The sequence below is a fragment of the Lissotriton vulgaris genome, chromosome 1_1 (genome assembly GCF_964263255.1).
Source record: "Lissotriton vulgaris chromosome 1_1, aLisVul1.2, whole genome shotgun sequence".
Lineage (NCBI taxonomy): Eukaryota > Metazoa > Chordata > Amphibia > Caudata > Salamandridae > Lissotriton > Lissotriton vulgaris.
The window spans coordinates 1,690,495,171-1,690,521,655 of NC_141685.1; the positions used below are offsets into that span (position 1 = coordinate 1,690,495,171).

General features: G+C 41.0%; 1 long non-coding RNA gene across 1 annotated transcript; it reads left to right on the plus strand.

Annotated features, from left to right (window-relative positions):
* The first annotated feature begins 4,113 nt into the window (after positions 1-4,113).
* LOC147751063 (uncharacterized) lies at positions 4,114-22,629 on the plus strand. The gene is made up of 2 exons (XR_015295530.1): positions 4,114-4,416; positions 21,984-22,629. It is a non-coding gene; the product is annotated as an uncharacterized LOC147751063 (long non-coding RNA).
* The last annotated feature ends 3,856 nt before the right edge of the window (positions 22,630-26,485 follow it).

A 26,485-nucleotide genomic window follows, 5' to 3' on the forward strand; every position in this document is an offset into this window, starting at 1 on the left:
TACAAATAGGCAACGCCAATAGCTGAGCTGTATCTTTAATGGACAGATGTGGGACGGGTAGGATGGTTTTCCCACCCTTGACAAGGTAAGATGCATATGCAGAACAGTTACGCGACATCAGTGCTTATGGACATCCTTCTGAGTGCTTTATTGATATATACAACAGCATGTAAAAAGCAAAAAATGTGGGGGCTGAGAACTCACGCTTGATGCATGAAGCCATTACACATTTACAGGCAACTAAAACATTTTCATCGCCACCCATGTTGGCTTCCTAACTCTGTGGTAAGTTGAAGCATACAGTCAGCACACGCTGCGCTGCTAATTGCCTAGCACCACTTGTATTTGGGACATCGAAAATCTACCTTAGCACCGCACTATATAGTGATAGGATCTGTCTTTCTGGAAAGCAGTGTGCTCCGGATGTATTGCCCCATGACTCTTATTGAGACCCTGACGGAACCTACCTCACCGACTTGGGTGGAGACACGCTCCCAGGATGACTTCCCTGCCCTGATGCTGTGAGGTCCCTTAGTTGACTCAGTGGGGCCCCTGAAATAACAGGCTTCTAGGTCATGTTCTTAATGGTCTTAATCCTAAGAGTTGACACCAAGACTGCGTCTCCATTTTCGTCAAACCATGCAAGGTTCCCAGATTTGCTTCCATTTCAAAACCTAACAAGGTTCAAAACTACCAATAAAAAAAATTAAGAAAACAGAATTCTTGCCAGTACATTTTTATTTAAAAAAACATTTTGCAGGTTTAGGAGGCAGAAATTTGGCAAGGAACATCAAGTTCCTGATATGACTAGCTATTTATTTGTTTCTGTAAAGTGTTAACGTAGCAAGCATGCTATTTTACAGAACTAAACATTGAGAAGGAATGGTTACAGGAAAATTGATAAAAGGATTGCCTCAAAGGCATCATATTTGCAAGTGATTTTGGAGCCGTCCATTGTGAATGAAACCAATGACATACTGGAACATATGTGTTTTCATGGTGTTCCTAAAACTTAGAAAGCCTGATTTTAGGCAGAGGGGCAATAGGTAGGAATTCCCAAAAATAACTATGTTACTGAAAGGACAGATGACCTGTTTTGTGTGGCTGAAGGAAGCTGCCTGGTCACCCTCGAGAGTGCGGTCCAGTTCAAAACATAAGAAAGCACACATCCTTGTAGGTAATTGTGAACTAGACATATTTAAATTTGAACTGTTTAGTTATGAACCACTGGATTGTCATCAAAGTGGCAGTGATGGTATTTGTGCGCTATGAGCCACGGCTGTTGCAGAGAGTGAGATTTTGTACTCAACATATTCACCACAAACTTGTCTAGGAGGCACCATAGATTCTATACAGGTGTTCATTTTACAGATGACTACTGACGGAACAGGGAAGATCGTTTGAGGCAAGAGCATCTGATGGAGGAATCAACACGGGACCTGCAGATGAGGAAAGAACATACAAAGACATTTTTCAACTGTAAAGCTTGACTGAACGAGGGTTCCAGAGTTGTGCACTTTCTTTTCAAGTATACGGTGGGGAATCCTAAGAGGATCGTCTTTAAAATGAAGTCAATCTGGGATGCCAGTACTCATCAATAGGATTTCACTATTGAAAGTGTTCAGTCACAACCAGTCATGCATATAGGTTTGGACAGGTTAAGCAATCTGTGATTAGCTGATAATCTACAACGTCTTTGGGTAGTTCGATTTATATCTGGGAGTTTTTTTTGCCATACATGTGACAACCCTGTCAAAAATGTTGGGCCGGGCTATTGTGTAGTAATTGAAGATCTGCCACTATGATGACCCATTTTGGACCCTACAAATGTGACACTACCCATGTGGTGGGCTTAACCCCTTCCATGCTGGGCCATTTCCGCCGCTGTGCGGTAAACAAAAGAACAGGGCGGGGCCGTGACGAACCCCAGCCGTCATCAGCACACGAGCGCCGCAGAGCGTGACGGCTGGGGTTCGTCACCAGCATGGAAGGGGTTAAAGGGGATAGAAATGAAACTAGTTTAACTTTGTGAAACTTATCAAACAAGCATAAGCAAACTTTTGTAGAGGATTTCCTGTGACAACATAGTATGTTGAAAGCCAACCTAGGAGTATTTCATGAATGGCTGTGTTTAAGGCAGCAACATGTAAATGCTTCCACATGCAGGCTTAGTCCTGATCCAATGTGCTGAGCAAGTCTTCTCTGGTGTTGATCGATGTACCTACAATCGCCAGGCACAGCTGAAACCCAGAATTGTAGGTCCTGCTGTGTAAATATAGGAAAGACGTATTGTTTAAACAAAAGCCTGTGATAAGATGGGCATTTAAGTAGCCAGTACATGGGACTGGTCCTGTCACTTCTGGATGTGCTGTATAAGACATTTATACTGGATGCCTGAAACCACTGCATGCCCATAGGTTGCTCTCTTCTCCCACCTGTTACATCATATAATGTTTTTACTCTGGCTTCTTGTAACCAGTGCACCCCTAGGGGGCCACTCCTATGTTGCCAGAGTATAGCCCTTGTTTTCTGTAAAGCGCTCTGATATCTGCAAAGATCTTGTTCGCGCTATACAAAACTTTGAAATAAATGACTATAAAGCATTTACAGTGGACGTGTGTCACATGTGGAGGCTTGTGGGCAACTCCTAATTGGTTCTGAATGGACTACAATATTGTGATCATGTACCATGGATAGATGTATACCAGACTCCTGGCTAGATCCTGTAGGGAAGGGAATCATAACAATGTTCAGGTAAAGTGCATGCATTGTATCTCTTGCTCCTTTTCAGTCATATTAATAAGAGAATTACTTTGGTCACTCGCCCTTGGCACCAAAACACTTCGCAATCTGCTATTCAACACGTATTCGATAAAGCACGCTACTGTACTGTGCTACCCTTCGACTGATACAATGTTTCTAGTCCAACTCACTTTAAATTCCTCTTCCGTAATCTAATGGACCTTGATGTTCCAGTATTAAAAAACAGGTCATTATGACTAACATTTTACTTCAAGGAAAACATATATTCAGCATCACTGATGACTCAGTCTACTTTTCACATCGTTGAATGCTCTAACAGAGAAATTTAGAGCGTGATGTCACACCTACTGGTCACAGATACAGAATGCTGTGCCTTTTCTTCAGTCCAGGTTCCCTCCCCATCTCCCTTCTTTTGATTCCCACCGTTAATTGATATTCGCTGCTCAAAATAAGCATGAAAACCGTGGAAAGACGGCCACTGCAGCGTGTGATCCAGAAAAAGCATGTGATTCGTGAGCACTTCATACTGCAGTAGAACGCGTGAGCTCTGGTTGACGCTGCCAGGAAAACCCCCTTATGGAAAAGGTGTTAATATGAAGGCCATTTTGGAAGGGAGTATTTTTCAGTTTTAAATAAAAATTAAAACCGTAACCAGTGATATGTACTTGCATAAGTACTTTTTCGATTATTTAGAAAAAGTTGAAGCCCACAAACTACTCTTAACATGCAAAGGCTCTAAAAAAAATGCTACTTTGCTGTTATGTTAAACCTATTACAATTCGACATTAACAATACCACTTAACGGAAAAGTGCAACCGTTTATTGTCGGTCAAAGCCTTACCACCATTTAGCGATATCATAAATTCATGGAGAAATGTTGAGGGCCTTGACAGACTTCTACACCATCATTATTTAGCCGTTTAAAGATGGCCGTGTTGTTTGTACATCACTAAAATTGCATGGATGTAAAAGGACAAGTTTGATGACTTAAAATTCAGTCCTCCATGAATCCAATTGTTCAACTACATTTCCGCAAAAGCTTTTCCCTGTTCCATGTTTTTCTGGCATTTTCTTAGACTCTTACGAACTAGTGAGGCTCTTCCCCACGTGTAAATGCATGCTGCTTTTACCGAGTCGACGCACCCACACTCGCCCTTCATCTGCGTATGCTGCATACCAGGTCCTTCTTCTATGTCGTTAGCTCTGTCACATGATGCCTATGATATAATGAGGCAGCATTGGTGAGAGAGAGGCACTGGGAGAGCCCCGGGCTACCAAAACACAAGGAGGGGGGAGAGAGGGGATGGGAAATAGAAAGTACGCAACCTGCAGCCTGGAGCCCACACAGCCAGTCAAGAAGGGAAGCAGCCACAGCACCACCTTCCTACGCTTCCTCTCGCAGCACAGCAGCCAGCTAGATCCCAGGAGCAGAAGACATCACAGAGATCAGGACCACAGGCAATGCACCTGCCGGCGGACCGTCTGTTTTAAAAACCCACTGCAAACAACATTCCTCATATGTATCTATTAATTATGGGCGTGAATACATAAGAACAAATTACACCTCGTCCATTTTTCATTTTTTCAAACTCATGGATGCAAAACGACGTCAAGGGGAAAAAAACGAGACTTAAATGGAAGGCAGACAATGTGGTATGTATTTTGTAATCTGTATACCTTTATTTTTTTTTACAGTGTGCAATATCTTTAAGAGGCACAATACCTGGTCAGTCAGTTCAGTTCATGCTCCAACTATTGATAAAGTTGATTATTTGGATATGCATATAGTTCGTGGTTTATATAGGTTTCAGGTAAATTACATATAGCTCAAAGGGTATTCTTCAAATTAGATATTACTTAGATACGCGGATTACACAAACTCAAGAAAGCGATTGCAGTCCGTCATGTTCGTTGAGCCCACTGCATGTTAATTGTGTTGCGTCAGGGTCGGCAATTCTGACTCGTGAAAGCGGTCCCATCTCCATACAAGTAAGCGAGGAATCTTTGCACGAGTAATTCCATTCCCATCACCTGCTTATTTTCTGCACCCTATTTTGGAGAAATGTCACGTAACCTCACCATCGCTGTTCTAAAATGAGGGTAGCGTCGCCGCCTCTGTAGTCCCCTACAAAATACAGCTGCATCACAGCCTGCGTGCTAGCCGAGGTACCACATGCAATGTGTTGCAGTAATAACCCCGTTAGTCCAGGGCTCTTCCAATGACTAGGCGAATTCGACTAAATCATTGGTAGCAGAGGTTGTTTTTTTTACTAATGTGCTGTTAAAACGCGATCTGTGTTGTGATTGCATTTTACAGTAGCTATCTGTTAGCTATTTGTTTCTGTTCTGGCCACTACATGACGTTTCTAAAAGTAATGTTATTTACATAAATGAAGTGGTATAAGGGGGATGGATAATGCAAATTAAAATAGTGTCGCTAGGAGGAAATATTTTGGTTCCGTGCCACATGTCTCCGCTGACGGGATAGAGTTTTTTTCTCTTTCCCAATGTCTGCATTCCAATTCATGTTGCGCAGATGAAATTCAAAGTTGAGGTAAACACAGGGAGGGGGGAGCTCAGGATCTACTGTTTACATCCTCGGCTCTTCCTCCTCCTCCAGCCTGACAGGAGCCTCAAATCCTAGCCCCATCCCCCTGAAGTAGGAAGGGGAGGGTTTGACTCACGTAGCTTATATATGATATACTGACGACGTCTTCATAAGGGGGGGTGTAATACTCGGCGTTGTGCACTGACTAAAACGATTGAGTTTTCTACTGCGCAGCACCACAGCCAGCGCGTTAATCCAACTAGACTCTGCGTGCGCATTTTTTTCATATCGCCTCTGTTTCTTTAGTAAGGTGGGTATTTTCCTAAATAGCAAGAGCAAATAGCATAGGGTGTCAAGAAAGGTTCAACGCGACGCTTTCGGTCCTTAAAAGCGATTTGAACCACAGTAAATTACTCTGCATCAGTTATAGTGTTCGAGTCGTGGACGGTGCATGTAGCATATTTGGCTTCCAATACCAGTGTAGCCAATTAGCCACAGGGAGTTTGATCTCAGGCAAATTACTTCCATCAGAGCTAAGATTGTCTATTTTTAGAAGGTGGTCTTAAAGCCACGTGGCACGATACATAAAGAAAGATGTTTACATTTTAAATACTAATTTCAGCCGTTCCCCAATTAAAAATAAAAGCGCCTTTGTCAAAACATGGCACATCATTTCTGGAAATTGGTTAGGAAGGATGTACTTCCATATTCAGCCATTATTAAAAAATATGCCCCTGGTCTCAGCTATTAAGCAACTACGATAACAAGGCCCACGGTGAATATGTCGATTACCTATGCAAGTAGAGGAATGATGGAGCATAGGTTTTAGGTAACCTGTGGTGTTTTCTGTATGTTGTACACTGAAAATACCTCAAATAAAGACTTCAATGACAGCTCAAGAAAGAACCTGAGTTTTTTTTTGCCTCTTTACTTTGCCTATACTTGTTTTTGTGGAGTTTTCTAAATTCTTGCATTCTGAGTCATGTGATATCCGAACTCTTATATACGGGTTTGATTTAAACACACGGGTGAGACCACTGTCGCTTTGAAAAATTATTAAACGTATTTGTTGAGGTAGATAGCTGAAACCTTGGTGCATTTGGATTACATAGCAGATTAGTTTGGAGAGGGGGTAGATTTGGAGGTAGCGGCCTTTCCGATGAAGACCTGGCTCAGATGCACTGTAGGTTTCAGACAGCACCTGATGGTCCACTTTATTGACACGTCACCTGCACTCCCTCATATTTTTTCTTTAATTGGAAACAAATCTGGGACAAATGTGCTAATCTGCTAAAGTCACCGGAACATAAAAAAATCCCTGCACACGGCATCATGAATGACCGTGGAAAAACAATTGGATTTCCAGGACAATGTGTCAGGAGCTATATAGCGTAAATGGAAGCTTGTGCTTGAGAAATAAAACGTGAATTGTCCTCGTGGGAAGATGATGTTTTAGGACTGATCTCCAGAGGGGAAAATAAACAGACAGATAAAGACTACTTATTCAGATTTGAAGGCTCCTTATCTATAATCGTGACAGCAAAGCTAACCGTAACTACTAAGTGCCCATACCCAGATATAGTAGCCGGGTCTCTCCTGGATTTAACATATTTAATAAACTAACTTTGATCTTCTATATAGCAAGCACTGTAAACTTGCCTCACCAAGTTAAAATACAGATAACTACTCACTGAATGTTACTCGCATCGACCTTGAAGGGATGAAGAGCATGCTGTCAATATTCTAATGTGTACCTTGCAAATTACACATAGCTTCACCACTGAACTACTTTACCAATGTTGCCTGTTCACAAGTAGAACATGAGTTGCCTATTATACTTCATTGACTGAATAATTTGCACTTCTATTGTTATGTACAGTTGAAAAGGGGACGTTTTCGTTTGCATCCTCCTGGTCCTTCATTGGTGATTGATCGAGGGAAGGGAATGCGGTGAAAACGCAGTGCAGTTTAGTTGGTTAAAACTATTAAATTACTCGCCCCTTAAAAGAAATTGCATTTTGGATGTTCAGCAGGGCAAGATCACAATGACCCACTGTGCCATTTTAGTATTATTATTCACCCAAACCCATGCTTACTAGTGTGTCAACCTCTTTAAGCTGAAAGGCTTACATTGTCCTTTTGGGATGTGTACCCCTACCTTCAGTCACAGTATATCGTGGGCGCAGACACAACTATTTCTTTTACTGCCTTCAAAGCATTTTGAGAGTGCGTGAAAATGAATGCTTTCTAGGCTGCCTATTGAGAAAAAAATAATGTTAAAGTAAAAGCAACTTTTGGGAAGAATATGGAGAACGGTTCTCTCTAAAAGAGCAACACCTTGGCAGCGATTCATGACGTTGCTGGGACAGGCTATGCCTCCCCAAGATGGGCTGGAAACTGCTGTTTGCTGCCGCCTGTGATGCATACCAGCCCCCTGCAGGTGAACAGCATCTCCGGCATGTGTCGCAGCAAAAAATCCTCCCTTTGCATCGTGGCCCACGCTCCTCTGAGGACTGCTGGGGCCGTGCTCTAGAGAAAATAAATCTGGATTTGTTCCATGTTCATCTGTCTGATAACGGAAAATGTTTTTTATTCAGATTGATGCCGCTTTCCTTTTTTCAATATAATTTACTTAGGACAGTTTTGAAAAAGCCATAACGTGTGTTTCGGTGTTAGGGTAATGAATTAAAAATATCCTTCTTTTTGTAATACTTTGAAATGAATAGGTGAACATACTTACTGGTTTCGTATTTGCAACATTTGTACTTTCAAAGCATATTTAAAAGTGAAGCTAGAATACATTTGCTGCATAAGTCCAAAGGTTCTGTCAAAATAAGATTGTACTTTTTTTCTTCGCACTTCACTTAACAGATTTGGGTGCTTAAGAGTATGGACACCAACCAAATGGTCATAATCTTAACTACAAAGAACACTAGTGGTTAGGAGCCACATACATGGTTGCTTCCTTGCTTTGTATTATGATGGGAAGGGACTCATCCAAGATGACTGCAGAAAGCCCAAAATGAGCATCTTGATTTAATTCCATTGAAATACTGAGAGAAACAAGTGGTGGTGAGCGCTTTCTCCTGCCAGTGTGAAAGAGACCCTTTTACTGTCTTGGAGTTGTAGACTCTCCAGAAGGGTTTCCCATGCATGTGCACCCAACACCCTGGTCCCCGATTACCTGTGTGTTAGTATTTTCTGACATCCACTTACACACCGGTATGCAAAGGGGTGGGAATTACATGTTGGCTGATAGTTGCCACATCCTGTAATTACAGGTACAGTAAATATATCTCCATTCTTTAAATAAATATCGGAAGGTCAAAGCTGTCAGAATTTAAGAGGGGAATAAAACCTAAGGTACCTTACCATGCAGATTTGCATCAATATCCGAATGTTACTCCTAAGAAACTTGTAATAGGTGCCATTTATCATGCCCAATTAATAATGTATCCCATGGGATTGTTTTATCTGGTGCATTAAAAAGTAACTAAGCAACTGGACTCCAACAAACTCTGAATTTGGGCCTTAGTGTCACATTCTTGCATGGATATGGGCCACTACCAGATTTCACGACATGGCTTAAAGCAGAGTCCATTAGAGCAGAACAGCTCAAAGACCACAGGGTCTAACCCAATGATGCTGCTATGCTGTATTTACATGTCCAATGTGGGAACCTGCTCAGTGACCTCTCCGTATCTCTAGAGCAGTGGTCTTCAAACTTTTTTTTATGCTGCATCCCCCGCCCCATCTAAAAAAAAAAAAAATCACCCACACAAAATCTTTCTGTTAATTTGGCAATGTTCGAAAATGACTAAACTTATTTTAATATTGCACGTAAGTTCTGTTATCCCTTTTATAAATGCAATCAAATACATGATTTCCAAACATACTATTTTGGTAACTAGATCTCCCTAAGGTGTAAAAGTATCCACAGTGGGATTAGCAGAAGAATGCGGGGGAAGGTCTGAGGAGTATTTGGAGGCCCTTCCTATTTGACACCTATTCCCAGCAATTATATAAATGACAAAACAGGTTAGTGATGGCCCAATACACAGCGGCTTACTGGCACTCATTTTTTCCCACTTATAACAAACACTGATCAGCATGATGCCTTTTTTGCACCCCCCCCCCTTCCCCCTCCCCTTGAAGACCTCCAGACTTGAGATTGCCATTTTCCTTCCAAAGCCAACAGTGCCTCCACCTTATGACGTTTTCTGGATGAGAATGCTTCTAAAGAGTCTGTTTGATTAGACCTCTATCTAAATATGTGACCATTGTCACACTTTACTCCTACCCCAGCCAACACATAAGAGTAAATCCACTTCCGTAAAGGAATTTCAGGAACAAAGGCCCAGATGAAATAAAAGAGACTACTGGGGTGGGTGTGATGAAAAGGGGTGTGTTTCAAGGAACAAGATGAGCCCAACGAGCTTCAAAAACTTAAACACAACAAATCACACCCCCTCTAGATGACAGCTTGTGCCACAGACACACTGGACTTTCAAGAGCAGATTGACAAGAGTCCCTTGCCATGGCACCAATGGTCACTGTTTCTTTTGAATTTGCTTCCACCATCCAAAACGAATCCACAGTAAGGACCTATTAAAAAAAAGTTGCCTACATTCGTGTACGAGTCATGATGGTTAGCCATGTGCCATATTATGTTAGGAGGGCTAGAGCCCAGGAAAAAAAACGATGAGCGTCCAAACAAGAATAATATTCTCGTTCCATGACTTGATTCCTCCTTGAATGTTAGCAATATAACTTGAAACTGGTGAGAGCAAAAAAAAAAAATCAAAATAAAACTTGAACATTGCAGAAACCCAAAAGTAAAGAATTTAGTGACAAAGGGCCCCCAGAAACTAGTTTTTGAGCTAATGAAGCGCTCCCTGAATAAGTTACATGATTTTATCAGCACAAGCCTTTTAAGTATTTCATCTGACATATTTAAATCGGTCTTGTTCGTGAAAAACCGTTGACAAGTTACGTAACAGTGAATGCGTGAAGCGCACCAGACACACGCATTGTTAATCTTACATAACTTGTTTAGTTACAGTCCTTCCGGCTGGTTCTTTAAAATGTTACATAACCTTACAAGTCAGTAAAAAGTAAACCTACAGTTTGTAATAAGTGTGCCGTTCAGCTTCATGGTGTTTAAATCCGCAGTTTGTAAACCTGCATGTCTTGAGGCAGCATCGGCATTTGTTATTGTTGAGGATAACACCTCGGATTTTTCGGGAGAAAGCGACGGTGGCAGCTTCCCTCGTTTTTTGGGGCCTGCGCCTTTGGGAGGTGACCGTGGGACGGTTGGTTTGCCTTTGACGTGCAGCGCTCGCACGGAATGTGTCGTGCTCTGCGGTGCTCAGGGACCCGCCTGCTGCTGGTGTGGCGCACTCCGCGCCCCAGCTGGCTCGAATAACAAAGTGCGTCACACCAGCTGGAGGAAAAGGGCGAGGAGCGCGGGAACAACCCCTCCTACTTTCAGTGGGAATGCGTCACAGGCGGCGAGCACCAGGCCACGCCCATCCTTCGGACAGATCAAAAACAAAGTGCGTCACATCGGGTGCAGGGGTGGAAAACGCCCCGTTTCCGCAGTAACAGAGGGAGGTGCAAAATACGCCGCGTTTACCTCCTAAGTGGCAGCTTTAGAAGGCATCTAGCGTTCGTACAGCCACATAACACAAAGTGCGTCATGAGTGCCTTCCAGTAGAATCTGCGAGGCGGTCTCCTTTTCAGTGGACGGGACGAGAGGACGAAGTACGTCACGACCTTTCTAGAACGGTTGGCGGCTTTAGGGAACCGCCCCTTTCATAGACGCAGAAAGAGGCGAGGCTTGCAGGAAATACATTGTGCTGATTTGTCGTGGCTTTGATATTGCCCTGTAATTTGGATTTGTTCTAGGTTTGAATTAGCTATTTTTCATAATTAAGTTTAAGCATGAGGGATGTCATATTTTAATAACGATTAAACCTATTTAGTATTTATAAATTTTGAGCAGACCTTTTAATGGGCATGTACTGAACATCTGCGGTTATTTAATTAGAAAGGGAGAGTACCTGCATATTTCAGCACTGCTGCAGTACATTTAACAGAAGAATACCTGCACACTTCTCAGGAGCAAGTAAGTGCTCTGAATAGAGAGTACACTCACTTCTACATTTCCATTTAAAGCACTGATTTTCAGGAATATGGGAGTGAAGATTATGTATGGATTGGCTGTTCATTCAATTTTAGGAAGCGGCCTCTATGCGAATTCATGTGGCAAAACCATAGCTCTTGAGTGACCCACATTTTACCTAGTTTCTGTGTTGGGAAATGTATGTCATTTTATTATTTAATTATTCATTTCTCAGAGATTTGAGAAGGCAGTTATTTAACAACCACAAAAATCTGTTTGATAGTGGTTTTGAGATTATACCTTTACCCATGAGAATCCAATTGTGGCGAGTTGAGACTCCAGTTATTAATCTGAGAGATTGTTATATACTTTGATTTTTTGGGCTATAGTTTCCATTCCATGTTGAGTATGGTAACCAGGGAAGCTACTACAGTGAGACATGCACAAATATAGGTAGATTGTTGAGGCACATCATTGCTGATTGCTCTGTGTGTAAGGAAATGGGGTTGATGTGCTGACATTGTCTTGTGTATGGGGGTGTGGGAATGTTGAGTGTTGGTGATAATATGATGATGTATGGAATGGTGGGATCTATGAGTTGGACACGCCTGGCTATTTATCACATTGGATGGAGCCCAAACAGAGCTATAAGGATGTGGTTGTAACCCCAGGGTCTAACATAAAATAAAATTTCTCCTACCTTAGTGGCTCCAGAATCTTCTGAAGCTGCTGCAACAGGGATTTATGTAATGTGGTGTTTTCTTGCTGTTTGCTTTTGGAGGACTGTTAAGTCAAAGTCAATATTTTACAGGTAAACCTCAACGAAGCATGCAAACGTGTACAGTGAGAGTAAAAATTACACATAAAGCACAGTTATAAAATGTTGGTGTTTGCTTTTGTATCAAAGAGTGAAATGAAGGGCTTGCCACTAATGTTCACCAGCTTATTTCTTCATGCAACAGTGTCAGGATTATTTATGAGTAGCCTTGTAGGAAGATGCATGTTGGTACCTGTGCTTTTCCTATATCCTCTTTCTCAATCCAGATCTTTCATATTAACCATGGGACAGTAAATACAAATTTCCTGTCTGGATACAGGAGCTTGATGCACACTGTAAGAAACTGGATTACTATTTGGGGTGGGTAACTACCCACATCAGTGAATAATCACAACCTGTGTCACAGTATACCTTTAAAGTTACTAAATTAAGCCAAGCTCAGCCCCTGGTAGCTATGGCACAGAGCAGACAAGCTTTACTTAAAGCAATGTGTAAAGTATTTATGCAGTACCAAAACAGTAATAAAGTCAAAATACAAAACAATAAAAATCCCAAACCAGATTAGAAATATAGATTACTATTTAATAAACAAAATTATGCCATGATCACAAAAATCTTATAATGGGAACCGGAAATATGACTTTTTAAAGGTTTTAGTAGAAATAATGCAGACAAGCACAAATCACCAGTGTTATTCAATGGTCGCTGTAGTCTACGACCGAGGTGCAGTTTGCAGCTGACCCTGATAGAATGTGGTACGGATACACCAACCAAGGTAAAGTTCCAATCCACACAATAGTGCATGTCTAAACCGCCCCCTTTACCGCCCTGGCCGAACCTTGCGGGGAGGAACTTGGAGACTCAAAACATGTAGGGCAGAGGCCAACTGCAATGTCCAGTCTTGGTCCTGTTGCCACAGGTCAGCTGGGTACTTCCAGAAAATGGCAGATTGTTGTCTCCCTGTAGCCACACACTTGACTGACCAATCGAGTCCACTTCTTTGTCCTGGGCACAAGAGGGCTTTGGTCCATCTTTCAGGGCTCCTCTCTGGTCACAGACAGGTTTTGTAAACTTCTGATCTTCCGTAGGTCTATAAAGTATTCTGAAGAGGGTTCCCGAGGGTGCCGCATTGAAAATTTGTACTAGCTGGACCGTGGGGTGACTTTTGGGCATGCCCTAACCAATATGATAAAAGTTCCCGGGGACAGAACTATCCACTTTTTCACTAGTTTCATTTTGCCTTACTTCAAACAGGCCCAAATTGGCATTTGTCAGGTCATTTTCAAGATGGGAAAAGTCTTAGGATGCACTAACCTTAGTCTCTGAGGGTGCATATGGGAAGTGTACTATGGCAATCGCAGTGTCCTACCACATCTGGCACTAAAATCCAGGTTGAGGCAAGCACTGTACCCACAACAAACCCAGAGACAAAAGTCAGATCAACTTGTTGTTTGTTCTTGGGAGGCATTTCTTACCATTTTCACACATATTGAAGAGTGAGCAGAGGCTGAGATCTGGCAGAGGCTTACGCTAATTAGCCATGTGGCAGTTCAGGCAAGTAAAAGATAATTTTCTAAATGTTACTTTTCCTTAAAATGTATTAAAAATTCAACATCCCAATTGAATTGGATTTGTAATAACTATTAAAATAGTGAATTCATTATTTTTCTAACTTGTCCCTTTCCTGAGATACAGTATTCATATTTTAATGTGTATTTAGGTATTTTGCTCAGCACAGTTAAGCTTGCTACAGGGAAAATAGCTTTTAGATCCTTATCACTATAGGGACATGGTAATGTAATTTTTTGTATATTCCACTGTTAAAAATCATGCACACTACCATGTGGGCTATAAGTTCCAAATATGTGTAACTTACTAATATTTCAAAGGGAGGTTTAATACCTGTTAAAATGGTTATTTTTTTTGTCTTCAGTGCACGGTATGTACTATTACAGGCAGGCTACAGTGGAAGGCCTACAACCATGTTTTCAGTACCACTATAGTGGATGGCACAATAGGTGCTGTAGTCCACTAGTGGCATTTAACTTTCAGGCCCTGGGTACCCTTTGTAGGGACTAGGGCTTATAGGGAAGTTAACTATACCACTTAGGATTATGCCAATTCAACCATGTTTAAAGGAGGGAGCACAGGCACTGTAATACGGGTTAGAAGGGGTAATGTACACAGACTTCTAAGGTCAAGAAAAATATAGGGTCCAGCAAAAGGCAAAAAATCCTGGGTAACCACGCACCTTAAAAGGCAGATTTCCTACATGCATATGGTTGTTTTTGGGGGCGTCGTTTGTAAAATCTGATGCAATATATGGCGCAATATTGGTGGAAGGATTAGGTCCACCAGGGAAATGCTAATAAGAGTTGAAGTGTATGCAGAATGGACCTTTACGTAGGCAGAAGTATTTTATCTCTTAGGAGGACAGGATGTTTTTATACCAGATGGGTTCCTCACATGCATATCCTGCACAGGAGTAAGGAATTGTATACACTTCTGGACACAGTCCTCATACCATGGTGGTGGGTGGAAAAGAGTAGGGTTCAGTTTGTTATGGGCTTCAATGTAGAAGCATTTACTTCAGTATAAAGGTGCAACTGGTATAACGTTTGGCTGTTCTCTGCTCCGATTAAGTGCATTGTAGTCTTTCAGTTTCAGGGTAAAGAGGTGGGCCTGAGAAATCCAAAGATTTATGGATGCTAAAATTACAGGTAAGAGTACACATTTCTTTTGTCCATTAAACTTAGTGGTTTATTGTGTACGTCCCTGAAGGGCAATACAGAGAAAACATTCAGAAACAGATTCTTCTGGCTCTTCTGTACCGTAAACTGTTAAAGAGGCATGAAAGTGTTCTAATCTACCTTTATCATGAGAAACGTGTTAGAGTAATTAATTTTGCGTGCTATGGAAAGTACCAGTAGAAGTATGGGAAGGAACCGCTTGCACTGAAGCTTTCTACATCCCATACCTTTGGTGATGTGAATCCTGAGAGAGGAAGGTAAAGAGAATCTGCGCACATTGAAGAGTTTAGGAATTACATTTGTGAAGTGTTGTTTCTTGTGCTAACCTGAATTTTTGGAACTATGGAATAACCTCCAACCTCAACATAAAACATATCCACTGCTTTGGGATGTAACCAGTTCAATAAAAGGAACAACTGAGTATGCCTTCTTATTAGTGCGTCTTTGATATACATTTTAAAAGTAAAAGGACATGGATAAGGTGTAGCTAATTGGTTAAGGTCCATGTTTCGCCCCTTAATCAATAAAAAGATAGATGATCTGAATGACAGGCCACATAGGTTGTTTGCCCTTGAGCCTGGAAGGCAGATGAAATATATCCACAGAATAAGTATTATTTTATCCTTCGGTGTGACACAAAGGCTCAATATTACATGCTCACAGTCACTCTGCCTTCTACGTTACTTGTGAAAAGAACTTTGCTCCTACTCAAGTTAGCAGGGTCTCCAATGTTAGGACTCTGTATCAGGCTGTTGGGAAAGTTAAGAAATTTACCAGCCTTTTGGAGCAGGTGGTTATCAAGTGGAATGACTGTTAGATCATGCCTTTGACACAGGTAAGGCATCTGAATTGGTAGCGGTGTTCTTGATAAAAGTATGAAGATAACTATAACATAGACAATGACACCTTGATCCTGGTAAACGTTCTGCAGCTTTAAGAATACAGTTTCAGAAGTGGCTGATGATGTGTGTCTGCTTACATGTATGTGGTATTTGCATATTGTGAACTTCGCTTGAAAGCTGGTAGAGAAAGTCTAAACAAAATCTTTAAAGAGGGAAGCACTCCTCTACATTCTACTCACAAAAACACATTAAGTTTGTCAAGAGTGCTCTCATTTCGTCTATGGCAAAAGAAACAACAGAACAAAAGAAAATAAATCAAAAGAGGACACCTAGCACTCAATTGCCGTGTCAAGTTCTAGTCTGCTTGCTCTTCATCCCAGAAAATATCACACCTGTCTGCGCTGCCCTGAACTAGATCATCTATAGGTTTTCTAGGCAGAGTGGCAGGCATCTGCTTCAGACATCTTAGTGGTCAATGTAGTTCATAGGAGAAGCAGGTATGACCTCCTTGTTTTCTCTGCACTCCTAAGACTCCAATCTAATAAAGACCCTATGGTCACAAGCAAAGGAGGAGGAAGCTCAATAAGGAGCTTCCACATCTCAGAGCACTGGTCTACAGCGTGTCAGTGGTTTGGACCACATCGTCGTTTATGAATTCCTGGTACCCTTTCATTGAATTATTTGCTCTCTCATCTGAAATCTTGGTGCTATCCTGGTTCACAGGACTTCAAAATCATGACCCCAGCAACATCAGATCCTCTGGCCAGGCTCAACTGAAGGATGTTGCTGAATCTCTATTGTCTGATATTGATTATAACCACTGCCAGTAAACTTAGTTCAAGTGGCAATGTAGGGACCATGGAAGTCCAGGGGAGACGGATAAGTACAGGGTCAAAGTTTGTCACTGAATCGGAATGCAAATTTTACGAGTGCTTTTGCGGGGCAAATGCTTCACTTCGCAATCTCCAAAATAACAACATAGTCTCTAAGACTTGGGGTGGGGGTATGGACCAGGTAATTAGACTTGGTAGGTCAGGTGGGATCTTGGGCAGGGGTCATGCTCCTGAATGTCTCAGCATCAGAGTGGTGGGAAAGAGGGTGGACAATAACCAGGCAGCCCAGTAAATCGGGTATGTTTTTTTATAAACCTGGGAATATCTAACTGCACCAAGATGGTCTAACTTGATAGGCATCTATTTGGGTATACCAGGTCATTTCTGTCAATGGCCAGTCACTGAAATATCTGCTTCCACTATCAGAAGCCTAAATCTGGACAGTAATTCTGCTCCCCATTGCTTGGCTGTTGTATTCTTTACTCCAGTTCACCATGATGGCACAACTTCTAAGGTCAAGGCAGTGCAGTCATAAATTATCATTTGCTGGCTGGGCATGAACTGCTTTTACCTTGGAAATCTTATGCTGTTGCCTCATTATAGATAATTACAGAGAGTCCCTTCCTAGGCAAGTTTGTTTCCGTGCCCAGGAACCCGATACGTATTTGTGATCTTGGCCTAACTGGTGTTATGAAGTGCTATATGAATAACCCATTTGTACTAACCAGAAAACACTTCAGGTCTCGCAAGGTGTATGGAAAACGATGCATAGATACCACTACAATACAAAATAGTGGTCAGCAAGGGTACCAGTACATGGGATCCCCCGATTATCAGTCTGTAGGTTAAAAAGTTGGGCTCCTGTTTCAAAGGGTTGGATAGGTAGTTGGCCAAACTCATCTAGTAGACTGGAAGTCCCCTCATGTAAAATTGTTTGAGTGGCATTGGAGATTACTCCAGAGATATTGTGCTCGTAAGGATTTCCTTCACTGATGTGCCTTTCAGGAGGTGTTGCAGTTCATGCATGATGATTTTGCTCTTGGTCTCTCAGTGGCAACTTTGCAGCAGAAGTGGGTAGCCATTGAGACATTAAGGAAACCGTTCAGGGTGCTGATGTCAAAGGAGTTTTTGGCTTATTTGTAATCTTTGCTTTTACCTTATATTAGTGAAATCATTCCCCTCCGTGCAATATTCTCTTTTACATAATTCTTTCAAGCATCTATTTTCCAGTGATGTAATGTTTTTAACTACAAAACCTCTTTCCTTGCTGGCCATTACCTCATCAAAGTAGAACAGAAGAGTTGTGGGCATATTTTACAGATACTGTTACTAGATGTCTTGAGACTTTGTATGAATCCTGCATTTCAGTCCAAAGTACACATCCGGAGGTGATCTTGCCCACAAGTCTTTACCGATGCCTGCTTTGGACGCAGGACAGTTGTTGATTGTTTATAAAGTGGTAGATCATTTCGAAGTTCAACTATTTTTGTGACTTTTGGGGCTTGTGAAACAAGGTAGGAAGGTCTGTAAACATCCCATACAGAGTAGCAGTGTGTGTGATATTGGTGGAAAATTGTAGGCCAGCAACATGTGAACCACCCAATGTGGTTGTATGCTTTTATTGGTTTTAGTCCTATGAATGGGAATAGTCGCCATTTGAGGCTCAAGTCCTGTAGACTTTCTTCTCATGAACTCTTGGTTGTCATTGTTCCATTGCACAAGAGAAGGTTGATACTCATTCTTTGTTCTTGCTTCTGTACCCAGTACTCCAGAGGTAAAAGACTCTGCCTGTATGCGTGTGGGATTAAAGGTGCAGTATAATAAAGGCAGAAATATTGGCATTGCCAGTGCTGGTTAAAGTTGCCGTTACAAAGATTTAACGTTGCACTGTAACAATTTAGCTTCCTGCAATTTGAGGTTATGGTTGTCAATACCATGATAACTAAAGGTATGTTTTGATCTATCTTGTGTATTCCTTATTAGATGAGCTGCGGTTGGATATCGGGTATCACCTTGTTTGATTGCTCTGAAATGCTCCGACATTCTATCTTTAAGTCGCCTCTTTGTACTCCCGACATATATTTTACCGCAGCTACATACAATAACATACACAACAAAGGTTGTGCCACAGTTAATAAACTTTTCTATGGTATTGTCTCCTGTTCCATTGTAGTTGAAGGAAACTACTTTTTTCTTTGCCCATCTACATGAAGAGCATTTTCCACATTTGTAAAAACCTTTAACTCCAGATAGCCAATCTCTATTTACTGGTTTCTTAGGATAGCTTGGGCTAAGTATATTAGCAAGTGTAAGTCCTTTCTTGAACGTAATCGATGGGTGCTTGGTGATGTGTGGTGTAATATCCTGATCCAACATCCGTAAGTGCCAGTGTCTTTTGAGAATAGTGTACAGTTTTGTACTTTCTGTGCTGTAGTGTGTAATAATTTTTACTTTAGCTTCAGTTTCCTCTTTTACTCTAGCGGGTTTGACCTTCAAGGCATCTCCACGTTTAAGTTTTATAGCTCTTGTTGTTGCAGTATCAATTACTTTTTTCTCATAACCTCTTCTAAGAAAGCGCTGTGAGATATCTTTAAGGTTGTCTTTGAAGTCACAGTCTAAAGAGCAGTTACGCCTGGCTCTCACCATTTCTCCATATGGTATTGTTTTTAATTGTTTGGTCGGGTGACAACTTTTGGCGTGGAGCACTGCATTACAGCTGGTTGGTTTTCTATACATTCGACTTCTGAGGTGACCTTTCTCTACAAATAGTTCAATATCTCGAAAGGTGATTTTATTGTAATCATATTGTGTAGTGAATTTTAAATTGTAAACATTATCGTTGAGATAGTCAAAGAATCCCTTTAGTTGTTCAACAGATCCCGTCCAGATTAAGAGACAATCGTCGATGAATCGACCCCAGTAATGAATATACTGGATCCATTCTTTGTTGCTCTGGTCCCAGATTCGCTCCGCCTCGTACCAACCCATAAAAAGGTTGGCAAAAGACGGAGCAAACGTGGCTCCCATCGCAGTCCCGAGTTGTTGTCTGTACCAGATCCCATCAAAGAGAAAGACATTGTTCTTTAGTACTAACTCTGTCATTTGCAGTAACATTTGTGAATGATCATATAATTCAGCTTGTCTCCTACTAAGAAAAAAGTCAAGTGCTTTGATACCCAGATCATGGTCTATGTTAGAGTATAGGGATACTACGTCCAGCGTAACCAAGATCATCCCTTCTTCCCAAATCATATCATCAAGTAGATTTAAAATAAATTTGGTGTCCTCTTCAAAGGATGGTAAGTTGTAAACATGTTCTCTAAGAAAATTATCAATAAACTCTGATAGATGTTCTGTAGGTCCACCAATGCCGGAGATAATCGGCCTTCCTGGCGGTTCTTAGGAAATGAATAATGATCAATGGTGTTTATCTCTGAAAAGACTTTAATTGTTGTGAATGCTTTTTGAATTTTTATCAAATTAATGTAACATGTTGAATACCGAACAGAATATGAATTCCTTTTAAGGGGTGAATAAGATGTACTTCTATGAGATGACTGACCCTACTTAAATGGTCCAGAATTTGGAATAATTTAATGTTATGTATATAAGGAGGAAATGATGAAAATCTATCACTGAATGAAGTATGTGATATAATCCTGGTAGCTAAATTGAATATTAACAGACTATGAATAATCTTTTTGTTCACACAATCATAAATGAAATGTGGATAATGCAACAATATGTGATCTACCTATTAACAAAGAAATGGGAAACTTGTATCTCTTTAACTAAAATCTCTTGTCCCCCTGTCTATCCCCTTACTATCTTATCTTATGTGACTGAATTGTGGGACAGACTACTTGTACCCCTCGCCTTGTTCGGCTCTGGGAACTTGACAGGTATCCAAAGAGGCAATAATATAAACACGGAATCAACGTAATAAAATATAGAAAGATAAGGACTAAAGGAACCTCTATCTACAAATATGGAATACAAAATCAATATATAAATGCTCGGTATAAACACAAAAGAAGATAACGCGTTCCTTACTAATAATACAGAGTAATACGAGATTCACTCAGATGCATATTATACGGGGTCACAAAAACACCAACTCTCTAACTAATTACTTGCTAAACTCTTTGCGATGTAGAATGAATACTAACGGAAATAAAACTTTATAGTTTTTAATTTGTCAGCGCGGCCATAACAATCATTCAGTTACGAACTGAATGATGGAGACCCTTATATTATTATATCATATTGGGTCGATATATAAGTTAATGTTAATTATTTAGGAACTTCAAAGACATTATTTCGATAAGCAACCAATACTTTATATACCCAAATGAACGTTACTCGTGAGATAACTTACTAAAACTTCACCATTATAAGATGGCGACTATTGTCCGCCACGAACATCGCGATCACGCACATACGTGAACATGCTGCTACATGGTATTACTCTTGATAAAATCCTTTTGGTTCATTTAGAAATGTTTGGAATATCCACATGATTTTACATACCATTCGGTAGAGATCAGAAAAAGCATTTACGAATATTAGAACTTATAGAAGTGACAATAGTATTATGATTCTAAACAACCAGGAACTTTAACAGGATGGCGCCCGCCACCTTCAAGTATATATAAACTAGTATGAGAAAGATGGCGCCTGACTAGGACGCTGAAAAACGGAGATACGAGATCCGTGGCACGGTAATACTCTTTCAAGGTAAGACCCCAATATGCGGGCACTTAAATATATAGTTACCGCTCGGTAATCCGATAATATAGGAACTAAATGTGCGTTTTATACTTTTAGGAAACGTTTAATGGAACTTTAATATGACGGACCTTTGCATTTGAGCGAACAATACGAATTGATAGGTAAGATTAATACAAGTCTCGTATTAGATTGTCCATAAATATTCCAAATATTACCATACATAACAACGTGATTTTTATAGATCAGAATACTTTGAGAATTTTGTGACTTTGGAGATTTGGCTGGAAACCAGAGTTGGACATTGAAGAGGAGTATAGGTATGAAGACCTATAACGAGGTCGCGAATTTTAAATTATACTAACTCACTTTATAAATAAGGATCAAATAGGTGAAGGCTACCTATCCCACCTACAAACTAACATTACACCTTGGTGATTCTAGCTATGACTTGCTGAATAGCATATCATTACCTGATCTCATTCTACTTTTGAGCACACCGCTGCTAGTGGGATGTTTCCCCTAAAAACTTGGAATGTAAACTTAATTCCTTTTACACTAATAGGTTAAGTATAAAAACGGAATGTAACGGATATTATGTTTTGTTTGGGTTGCAGCCCTGATGAAGTCGATGGTCGATTGAGACCAGACGAAACACGTGTTGGCTGTACATGTTTTGAAGATTATATTGAAGAATATTTTCAATGAAGATACCAATTGAAATATACCAAGAATAAAATACTATTAATGCATATGAGAAATCTAATTGTGGACATTGAGTTGCTCGATGAAAAAAGTTTATCTTGTTGAGCTTTCTTTAAGCACTGTATTCTCGTCGTGGTAACCGACCTGTTTCATCTAGAGCACCAAAACGTAAAACATTCATTGCAATAGCCTTTACTCGCTGTGCGCTCAAACTTGACAAGTTACCAAATCCTTTATGTTGAACATTATTAAAACTATTTTGAAAATGTTTAAACCCATGAAAAAAGAAATGCCGTTCCTCAAATTCGGAGAGGGATTGGAATTGTGGACTCTAAACCGAACTGCAAACCTATTCAGGTGCAGCGTTTTTTTTAGCTGGTAGTGCATTGAATGCTGTCACTTGCAGACCTTACTTTATGCTAAGGAAAAACAACACTTGAAGTCTGCATATTTCGCGTGCACCTGGTTTGTTCACTAAAGATGCTCCTTGTTTGTGTACCTCAGACTGTGAATGTTGTGTTCAAACCGTTTTAAATAAAAAGCCAAGTCACACTTCAACTGTTTATTGAAATGGGCTGGATAACTGAAAAAAGACCATCAATTAACCATCTAAAGGCCCTGATTATGAGTTAGACGTACGGGTAATTACGTCATGACAGGGAAAATAGTGCATGAATTTACTGACTCATCTGATCAGCAGTTAAGAATCACATCTGTGGTTCACATGTGCTATTTCCTGCAAGATCTATTTACTTTATGTGATATTTACCACATGTGAAAAAAAATGTAAATATCCATATATGTGATTCGTCTTGAGATCCAGAAGATTTACAGGCTTGAGATGGGCACAATTTAAGACCTAGTTTCACCCTGGAGCCCTACAAAGGGATCCTCTGACATATCCCCTTCCTGAAATTGCTAGTAGCGCAGCATTATTGGCCCCACACAACGTACAGTATGATTGGTGCATGATATTTCTTAGTCCGCCTTCAGCAGCATGTGATGTATGCGTTGCAGAGAGTGGGTGGGGGGCACATGCAATTTCCCTTTGTATACCCAGAGTCAGTGTCGGCAAAGCAAATGTCTGTGGTACAGCAACTTTCCTGATACCTCACATAGATCTGAACAAGAGTGCTGCAACTGTAAAATGTAATAAAATGAAGGACACTATCAACGTGCAAAAGCTGCTTGATGTGGACCTGTGAATACTGAAGTACTGTATGAATTACCCTGGATAAAACCATAATGCTGTGCTCCTGTGGCGAAGAAGCAACATTAGTCATACTACGGTGACACATCTTCGGCAGACAAATCAACACTCCTCATCAAAATTGCAACAGCTTCTGATAGTGGTAGTCAAAACTTAAGTAGTAGGCAAATGGAAAAAAATTGTTAGCAGTAGCATTAGCAAGTTATTAGCCCCAGTGGCAGCACATACATGGATTAATGTGCAACAAATTCAAATTTTCACTCTGCACATTGATGATTCTCAGCCAAGTCAACTTTTTAACGACTACATGTATCTCCTTTTACAGTTCTTATGTCTCTTATCTTTGATTTCTCCGGCATCAACACCTTCTTTCATGTTTTACACTCCAGAAATGTAAAGGAGGATCATATTTTTTTCCACAGCTTGAGGTAGAGCTGAGGTGGAGAACTACCACCAGTTAGCATGTTGTGGTGCTTGTGCTTAACAACGCGCTTAGGGGCATCGCATTTCAAGGTTTGGAATCTGTTTTTAATGCTCTCAGCATCATATGGTTACGTTGATACCGTATACCTTCCACAGGCATGTTCTTGTTGTTTTTGATGACATCTTCTGCATGAGATGTCAAATTGGGCAGTTATAGTGTCCTATCACCTCCTTGGCCAGCACATCCAGATATTTAAACTGGTACTGCCTTTCCCTGCTGGGGTCCATGATGAAAGAGTTTGGCGTGTTTCTGCCAGTGCTAACGTTGTGATATCTGAGAATCAGCTCTTTTCTTGTTTCAACAGGATTTTTTCTCAACCCAAATAAATGCCTTCACACCCCCAGACAGGAAGGAATTGTTAATGTAATTTGAGGGTGTTCTGAGGTCTTTCTCTGTGTTGTACCAGCTGTTTCTATTCTTTAGGGATTAATTTTCTCCCTCCAGCAACTTCCAATGCATGGAAATGTGCATGATTATTTATAGGGTGTAGTTTTTACCACATGCTGTAATTAGCACTCATTCATTTTTTAACACTGGTAAATATTGATTCCACTGTACATCAAAAAAACTCATGTCAGTGTTATTTAACACACATGTTATTTACTGAACCCCGCAGAATTTGTATTTACCCAATGTTTAAGTTTTAAGTGTTTTCCCCACCAAACTCTAAATTGAGGCCTAAAAGGTCACCTGTTAACTTTTATATATAAAGGTTGACTTAATCCTATATTTCCCTTCCATTTTAGAGGCGTAGGATAACTCATTCACTGTTGTCCTTATAAGGTGATGTCTGTTCTAAATTTCACATATGCAGGGGATGAAAAATGCATGTCCAAAGAAAAGTTGGTATTTCAAATAGTCAAGACTGCCATTCATACAGGTTTTTTAGTTTAGTGAGCTCTGCTGCTGTGTAAACCATTTTCCTAGCAGATCCAACATTTATAATCCGGGCAGACTTTTGGAGAATTTCATTATCGTTCATAACCTTTAATGCAGTCTAACAACTAAAGGGAATTCTGTCAGAAAGAATATGGAAACTTTCAAGTTTGATGTATGTTACTGTGAAATTCCGTTCATAATAAGAAGCAATTGTGTAGATTTCCTCTTTTTTGGGTGGCAGTTTTAAACTGCAAGAACGAGAATGGTTGATTGTCTTTCAAATGAAGACTGTATTTTTTTTATGGATACCACTTGATTAGTGCTTGACGTGCATTGACTGTGGACAAAACCAACAATAAATGATGTGAAACCTTTTGATACCCTGATCCATATTTTTGTGTCCGCATTCCTAGAGCACTATTTGGGAAGGCTGGGGAAAGGAGGACTCGTCTTGTGCAGGGGTGTACGGAAACCCACCACTCGGTCTTCAGGTTCCACAGGGAAACCCTCTGATAGCTCTGGGGAAGTGGTGCAGTAGTGACACTGGTGTGACTTGAGGTAGGTTCTTTATTCAGCTTCTCCAGACACGTCATACAGGCACCAATGTGGCGTATTCCTTGCAATTTATGTTGCAAAATGCTAAGCTGCAAAGCCATGACTGCATTGAAGGGGCTCTCCTGCTTCCCCATAGCGATGCCACCTCACGCTTGGCTAGCAGGAAACCTAGCGTTGCTAATTTCCTGACCTTCTGAGGAAAATTAACCACATACCTCAACAATGCAATCTCAGGAGTTGGGATCAACGACATGGAGAGTATGTCCCCTAATGTGACGTGTACCTGAATCCAGTATTGCTGTATTTTAGGACACGTCCAGGAGAGGTGGGCAAAGTCGGCAAATGGAGCTGAGCATTTCTGGCAGTGGTGGGGTCTAGTATGGTTTATCTTGTGGGACCATGCGGGGGTGTGGTACATTCTACGGAGAAATTTAAAATGAAGCAGCTTATGTCTGCTATTCAAGGACACCTCTTTAGTTGCTCTGCAGCACTGTTCCCACTGGTCATCTGTAATAGGCCTTCCCAAATCCATCTCCCAGGCGTGTTTTAGCATCAGAGGACGGCCAGGACATCACACATTGTTTGTACAGTTTTGAGATCAAATGTGCGCATGTTGGATATTCAATAATTAGGGTCAGTGGTGGGGCCGGCTCTGGAGTAGCTGGGAATGAAGGGAACGTGGCCCGCAGTATGGAATACATATGTTTCAGTGCAAAGGTGTCCATAAAGGAGCGATCACTGAATCAAGCCTCCTCCGTACTGAGAAAACATGATCATCTGGAAACAGGTCACCTATCGTGCGGATGTGAAATTTTTCAAGTGTGCACTGAATCAAGACCTCACCCGTTATGGAGAGCAATGAAGGATTTGGTAGAGGCAACGCCGGAGAATATAATTGGCCTAGGCCCAACAGTCTACGCAACCTGTCCCATGCCCAACAAGTGGTGGAGACAGTTTGGATGCACTGAGGGTCCCTGGGGATGCCCAGGGGTAGAATGGAAGCAAGTTTCTGTGGGAGTACTAGGTCAGCCTCTGGCTTCAAATAGGGGACACGTGCGTCCGGGTGGTACCAGGCATAGGCATAGCAACATTGTGCAGTCAGGTAATACAGATACATATCTGGAATCCCGAAGCCTCCTCTTTCATACGGCAGGGGCAGGGTCAAGGTCTGCCAGTTCACACGCGGCCTCTTGTCACCTCAAACAAGACGCAAGAGGAGTGTACGCAGCTGAAGAAAAAAGGTCTGAGTACGAAGAATAGGGATATTGTTAAAAAGATATAAAAAC